Genomic DNA, 8,068 nt, shown 5'->3' with positions numbered 1-8,068 from the left:
GAGAGAACTGCCAGAAGAAGAAAAATTCTACTGGACCATTTCTCGGAGTTCCGAGAAAATTGCCAGAAGTTGAAAAATACTACTGGACCATTTCTCGGAGTTCCGAGCTCGGAGCTCCGAGAAAAATCTCGGAGTTCCGAGAAGCCTAAAATCAGCAGACTTTTTATATATCAGCAGACTTTTTATGAGGGTCCCAACATGTTGGTCCACCACATAACCATTCACTAAACCATTTAAGTTCTTAAGTGTTTTTGAAAACTCTTTTGAAAAACCTTGCCTTGACTTAGAAATCTAAAGAGAAAAGATGTACAATGTAATCTATATAACCTTCAACTTCTCTTTAGCCTTGGTCTTCAATTGATCTTCCATCTTGTGTATGCTTGCTTGAGAGATGATGTGAGCTCCACTTAGCTCCATTGACTCTTGTGTGGTACATCTTCAAGCATGACCATGTGGAGTGTTGGTTTCTTCAATGATCAACCTATCTTAACACAACACTTCAAGGCAAATTGATTATTATTCAAGAACATAATCAATTATGTTTAGAATCATCAAAACAAGACAGGAGAGTAAACCCTTGGGCTTACACACCCCAGTTTGACCGGACCCATTTCCCCAAAGTCAAATAAAATCCCAAATTCAAGTGAAGTCCCGAAGCCAATTTCTAATGTCCAAAGCCGAGTTCTTAAATTGGAAAACCTAAAATTGAACCCTGAGTATCCCAAGATTGAGTCATAATTCCGAACCCCAATGTCTTCAATTATTTTTCTGAAATTTGTAAAAAATTTCGAAATACTCCTAAGTTTTTCGTAGTGACGCCCTTTATTTACATCCCCCAAATTCAAATGATGTTCGGACAACCCCTTTTTGATATTTTCAATAACCTATCTTGTCTTTTAGTGTTAAATTGTTGTCAAGAGGTTATTGCATTTTCATGCAATTAAAGAAGGAAAGATAAGCTAGGATGGTGCAAGTATTAAAATGCGGTTGTGCTAATGCCATTTCCCCAATCAAAGAAGCAGAAGGGAGGTGAAATATCCTACCTGAGTGTGCCATTACCAACCCTTTGGGTAACAAAAACAGCATTTAAATGCCACCCCTCCTTCCTACCCGAGTCACCCCTTTTTACCAAAGAAGTGATTGCAACATATACTTGGGGACTGTCCAGAAGAAGAAAGGGGGGGGGGGGCATGTATATCATTTTCCTCATCACTTGTTTTCGCCCCGGCCACCCCTCGTAGCTAAAAAGAGTAGTCATAATATACTAGATGGGTCTGTCCAAGGTAAGAAGAGGGGGACCAAATTTATCATTTTGACTTGTCTTGCAAGCATCGACCAAGGACCATAGGATCAAATGGGAAATGAATGGCTGAGATTAGGAGGAGGGTGTAGAGATCCCCATTTTTATATAAAAAAAAAACACAGAGAGAGGTAGAGAGAGAGAGAGAGACAGAGGGAGAGAGAAGAGGGAGAAGGGGACTGGCCAAACCCTCAACTTCACTACCATCATCCCTTCAAGCACCACCTTTTCCGTTTTCTCTTCTTCCCTTCCAGTTTTATATTGATATTCGGGTTTCATTTGAGATTCCTTGAGCGTCCTCTTGTCATCGGGATTTTCATTAGAGTTTAGGGTTTCCATCGGCATTTGATCATTCCATCAATTTTTCGGTATCTTCCCTTCGGGTCAAGGCGATGACGGAATGTTTCTTGAGCCACCCCTTTGCCCTTCATGTCACTCTTCTTATCTCGTCACTTCTCATGGGGCTTAGGGGTTTCATTTTCTTCGAGATCATTACTTCTCATAGGGTTTAGGGGTTCTACCTTGTCTTCCTTCGGGTTCATTCTCCTCACGTTTCTAGGATCCTATTCAAGCTTTGGGATTCCATCGATTATAGGGACATTTCCTCAGGTTTCTTGTTCGTTCAGAGTCATTCTCCTTATGTTCTTCGGGATCCTCTTCGAGTTTCGGGATTCCCTCGATTACAGGAACACTTTCTCGGGTTTTGGGTGATGACGGACGGCAACCTCTTGAGCCAAAACCCCATTTCAATCAAAAGGGATAAAAATACATAAAAATACAAAACAACAAAAATCCAAAAACAACAAAAAACATCAAAAAATACTCAAACGTATTTCGAAAAGCTGTTTAGAACTATGTTGGCTTGATCCCTTTCCACAGGGTACGTAGGCAGCTTGGGATTCTCGTCTCAAGTTCAGTCAAACTTTTCAATAAAATCATTTAAACCCTTCAAAAAAGTCATTTAAACATCCAAAAAATCTTTCAAACCTTGTATAACAAAAACCAAAATGGGCAAGGATGATGATTGCCAGATCACTCGGAGCCTTCCTTTCATTTCATTTCCGATTTTGATCGTGGTTTTCTCGTTTTATCGGTTTTTCGACGTTTTATTGGGTTTTGGGAAGGGCGATGACATAGCGTGACCCCTTTACAGGGATTGTCCTCGCTGAGCCCAACGATAGGCTATGACGATCGTGAGACTTATTCGATCTTTAGGGGATCAGGATCGCTGAGCTTGATTCATTAGAATCGCTCTCTGAGCCTATCGTATGCTCCCTTTTCTTTTCCCTGGTATTTTTGGTCTTCACATACCGTTGATTTTTCGATTCCTTTCTTTCCTTGCATCTTTTAGCTTATCGTGTGTTTGTCTTTGATTTATTATATGTTACTTTTAGCTTGCTTACTGTTCTAGCTTATGATTGATTGCTATTTTCTTAGCATTATCTCTTGTATAGGCTCGCATGCTAGTGTGTTTATTTTATTGCTTTGGTAGTTTACTACTGTGCTTATCTGTCATCTCACATGCTTAGTTGTATCATTTATTCATTCATCTTATCTTGATTATCTTCTTAGACGTAGCCCTTTACTATTTTTCCTGATTATCTCATCTTATCTGTCATTATCTGCTTAGCTGTAGCTATGCGTGCAGATGTTACTGCTTTCCTAGATGTGATGGGTTAGGATTAGATGCGGTGAGTTAGGATTTGGATGTTTATTTTCTTTTGCCCATCCCCGGGTCATGCATGTTTAGATAGACGTTTTCTTGGGGATACTCGTTCCCATTTCACATGATTTTCGTCCAAAACTCTTCAAAGTTAATTAAGAATGGCATAAGAGACCAGGTGCTTGCACTTGGGCGAATTGGGGGCGCTTAACACCTTCCCCATTCGTCACCAGGCACGGACTTTTGTATCTCTGGTTATCCGTTGCAACAGAGTATTTCATGGGATCCAGGGCCTACTTCCTTGGATGGCGACTCTTCTTTGTTATAGGTACATCTTGGTTCCGGCTAGCCCTTGAATCAAGATGTATCTCATTTATATCGCTACCCATGCTGTTAGTGGCACCATTTCGAGAGTTACTTGGTAGAGCTCTCCTTCACATTGTGGAGATCTCAGAAGATTGACGTGGGATCTCGTATCCCTCGCTCACCGCCCTCGGGATCGGGGTCCACACTGTGGCGACAAGTTCAGGCACAAGTATTATATGATGCTGCTGATTTGTTGAAATGTTTCCTCACAGGACATATGCCTAGTTCAATCCATCAGATCATATCCTGATCATTCAAGAACCATATCTGAAGTCTGAGCTCCTGAAATCCAGCTAGCATCGTGTCACAATGCAGCTAGTGGGCTTAATTCTATGATGGGAATTCACTTATATTGAAGCCTACCATCTTGAATTCTCCTTTCTGCTGCCTTACAATTTGGAATGCATTAGTGTCATTGTTTTAGTGAGAATTGGGTGCAGCTTCTACTATTCATTATTGAGCCGTGATATGAGATGCGCTAAAGAACTTCATTGAAATCACCATTGGACTGTCAGATACTAAGCAGATCCCAAGGTTTTAAGAGCTCTCAAGTCATTACTATTTTACAAGACAACTTCAGAATCCATGTCGTTTGTGGTCATTCACTGATGCAAACAGAAAGTCTCTTCTTCATTAGTCAACGGTGATTTGCTAATTTATATTAAACAAACTTGAACCCAAAAATTCAAACAGAAAGTCTCTTCTTAATTGAAGAGTAAATATTAATTAAGATCGAAGACTTATTCATCAAATGACTTCTTTTGATTTATTTCCTTAAGACCGCCATTTTATTTTATTCAGTTGAAAATTAGAAAGTCATAAATAATTATACGTCATCAATAAAAATAGGGATTTGCTAGCGTCCATCGCAGAAGGCATTTTGCTGATGGGCTGTTGCACGTGAGAGCAGCCGGCTCGTGAATGAAGACAAAATCTGCTGAAAAGTGAGCCTGTGTGGCTGTTCTCACATGCAACAGCCCTTCCTCAAAATGCCTTCTGCGATGGTCGCTAGCAAATCCCATAAAAATAACTGGTATTATCCTCACTCGTTTTGTTTATTTAATATACTTCTTCATTTTCCAGGCCATGTAACAAAGTCTGAACGAGAACAAGAAAATTAAAGCATGTGATCTGCTCCTGTCAAACTTTTCGTACGATACAATAACACAATGACATGATCGTTAGGAGTGCCATTATCAAAATGTGGTGCTCAATTTAGATAGTAATTAGTCCTAGTTTTTGTTTACTATAGGAGATCCAAAGCAAGGCATATCAAGTGAATTAATGACACGTAGTAAGGGCACGTCACATGAATGACACCTTGGAAGAACTTCCTCCATAATGACAAAGTGGCTGAGTTAAAAATGCAACTGCCATGTAGTCCCTCACATGCTATGAAACCCTTATTTGAGACCAAAATAATCGACACAATTGATCTTGTGGTGGGTCCCAAATGGAACATATGTAATACAGACCATAAGTCTTACACGAGATTTGAAATTTCTCTCATTTCCTCTTTTAATTCAAACTGAATCCATTTTACTCAAATGAATCCCAACACCATTACACTATAAATGTCAAAAACCCATTTGTTTTGTATTTCCTGTCTCATGTAAAAGATGGGTCTCGGATATTTCTGGGTGTTCTTCACTTTTCTTGGATATTGTTTCCAAGCACAGGTCTCAAATTCTCTGACTCAAAGCTGTAATACAAAGGACTTGAGTGCCTTAGAGGGTTTTTTGAGCCATCTTGATACAGGGATTTATGGGTGGAGCAATGCTTCTGATTGTTGCACTTGGGTCGGTGTCAATTGCGAGTTCTCTTCTGTTTTGGGCAACCGGGTAGTTGGGTTGGCTCTTGGAAACAAGGGATTGAAAGGGATTGTTTCAGAATCCTTGGCTGGATTGGATCAGCTTAAAGTTCTTAATCTCTCTTACAATTCTTTTCAAGACCAGGTGCCATCTGAACTGTTCCATTTGAAAAGGTTAGAGGTCCTCGATTTGAGCTCTAACCGTTTTTCTGGCTTGATTCCGCCAGATACTGACCTACCATCACTACGAATTTTCAATATTTCGTCAAATTTGTTCACTGGCAGCCAGCCACTCCTCATCAGGTCTGTGAATTTAAAGGCTTTCATTATCAGTATCAATTGGTTTTCTGGTTCTGTCAGTACGAGCATATGCAACATTTCAAGCCAAATTAGCATTCTTAAACTCTCAATGAATTCGTTCTCCGGCAATTTTCCCATCGGTTTTGGGAATTGCAGATTCCTAATTGAACTTTCCCTCAACTCAAATGATTTGACGGGGAATTTGGCAGATGATTTATTTGGGTTGGCGTCGTTGGAGCGTTTGTATGTTCAGAACAACAAGCTTTCAGGTCCGCTTAGTGACAGAATTGGTGATCTTTCTAATCTTACCGATTTGTATCTCTCCCTTAATGGGTTCCAAGGGCATGTTCCAGATGTTTTTGAGAAGCTCGAGAAGTTACAGTATCTTTATGCTCTTTCAAACCTTTTTGAAGGTCAGTTGCCCCCTTCCTTGTTGAACTTGTCAACGCTCCGCGGGCTTAATTTGAGGAACAACTCTCTCGATGGTGAGATCAATTTTAATTGCAAAACGATGGTCAATCTCAGTTCCATTGATCTTGGTTCAAATCGGTTTCATGGGCGTATTCTCGATAGTCTTTCCTCTTGCAGTAAACTGGAATCCATAGGTCTTGCTAGAAATAGTCTGGGTGGCCAAATTCCCGAGAGCTTCAAAAATCTTCAGGCCCTCTCGTACCTGTCTCTTGCAAATTGCAGCCTCCATAATATTTCAGGAGCTCTGTCAACTCTGCGGCAATGCAGAAACCTAACTACTCTGGTTCTCAACACAAATTTCCATGGTGAAAATCTGTCTATCAATGGTAATACAGGATTCGAAAGCCTAAAGGTTCTCATCATTTCAAACTGTGGTCTTTCTGGTTCAATTACATTGTGGTTGCGGAGGTGTAGCATGTTGCAACTGTTAGATTTATCATGGAATCAATTGGAAGGTAACATCCCTTCTTATTTTGGCAGTCTAAACTCTCTCTTTTACTTGGATTTGTCTCACAATTCATTGAGCGGGGAAATCCCCATAAGCTTGACACAACTGAGCACCACCTCATTGGAGAGTCCCTCTCTCAACTTTGGTTTATTTAAGGGGCGCAATCCAAGTGCCAGAACATTAATGTATAGCAAGGTTGCAAGCTTACCACCATCTTTGGATATGAGTTACAACAAACTTACCGGACCGATCTGGAAAGAGTTTGGGCGACTGAAGATGGTTCATGTGTTAGATCTGAGCAGGAACAATCTCTCAGGTCCCATTCCTGATGAGTTATCAGGCATGAAAAACTTGGAATATCTGGATCTGTCTTCCAATAATCTCTCGGGATCCATACCTGCTTCTCTAACCAACCTCAGCTTTCTATCAACTTTCAGTGTAGCAAACAATCACTTGTCTGGGTTGATCCCTTCAGGAGGACAGTTCTCAACCTTTCCAAATTCAAGCTTTGAGGGGAACAACGGTCTATGTGGTGATTATTCTGCCCCTTGTCAGTTTCGAACTCCCTCCCAACAAAGCGAAAAGCCACAGAGAAACAAAAGCACCATTAAAAGAATGGCAAATGAAATTAGAGCCATCATCATAGGATGGCCATTTGTAATTGGAGCCGTTGTAGGTTTTCTCCTCTCAGTTATCATATGCACAATGACGAGAAGATTATTCTAGCTTCCATGAACGTCTTCAAGTAGGGAGATGAGAAATTCGCACCCCCTGTAGGATAATTCGCACCCCTTTACCGTGAATTGACGTCAAAAAGCATAAAAAAGGAGGGCATGTGGCAAAGTTTAACGCTTTTTGGCATCAATTCACTTTAAAGGGGTGCAAATTATCCTACAGGGGGTGCAATTCTATCATCTCCCTATATATTGTCTTGTTAGCAGATAAGTCTCATCTATGGAAATGTTGTACTAACTTGAATAACATTTACATTTAGTTTTGATACACTTGTTCACACAAATCACAAACAAAGAAAGAAGCAATATCCACAAATCACAAAGCCACACACGAGATGGAGATAGAGAGAAATTTTATTTAAAAAAAAAAAACAATCGGATACCCTATTCTGTTTCGTCACGACGTATTCTCACTGACCCTCTACTCTCTTTATAAAGACAATAAGACAGAGTCCTATTCCTACCAAAACACAAAAGAGCCACATGTCTCCTACAGCCACATGTCTGCTACTTCTTTACTATAAGTAAATAAACCTAAAACTAACATATAGATAACCTGTAGCTAAACTCCACTTACAATTAAAACTCCCAAATTAACTTTGAAACAACCACACGATTCCATCTCTCTTTCAACTTTATCTGGAAACTAATTATTAAACTTCCACTCCTAGTAGGACTCCTCCACTCAAACCCAACAAGGATATGTATCCTAACACCAAACAGTTACTACAAGTCCTAATCTAACTAGGATAACCATGCCGGCCCGCACCGCATTGTGTTGCGCCGTGTCCGCACCGCCCATGCTGGTCCCATCCGACACTTGTGTAGACAAGTCGGCGATGACTCTCATCAAGTGGAGCCATATAGTAGAATGGATGGAAAGAAGCCTTGACTCTTGGAAGCGGAACTTGGTCTCCTTGGGAAAGAGAGGATTACTTTAATTAAGGTGACGCTAGCTAATATACCTATATATCAA

At 40.4% G+C, this 8,068-nt stretch overlaps 1 pseudogene across 1 annotated transcript; it reads left to right on the top strand.

Annotated features, from left to right (window-relative positions):
• The first annotated feature begins 4,844 nt into the window (after positions 1-4,844).
• Positions 4,845-7,084, top strand: LOC143853767 (phytosulfokine receptor 1 pseudogene; annotated as a pseudogene). The gene is made up of 2 exons (XR_013237290.1): positions 4,845-5,442; positions 5,596-7,084. The product of XR_013237290.1 is annotated as a phytosulfokine receptor 1 pseudogene (transcript).
• Positions 7,085-8,068: the final 984 nt, after the last annotated feature.

Source organism: Tasmannia lanceolata, unplaced genomic scaffold (assembly GCF_043159265.1).
Source record: "Tasmannia lanceolata isolate RefF3 unplaced genomic scaffold, GAP_Taslan_0.1 ptg000020l, whole genome shotgun sequence".
Lineage (NCBI taxonomy): Eukaryota > Viridiplantae > Streptophyta > Magnoliopsida > Canellales > Winteraceae > Tasmannia > Tasmannia lanceolata.
This window is presented reverse-complemented; position numbering and strand designations above follow the sequence as displayed.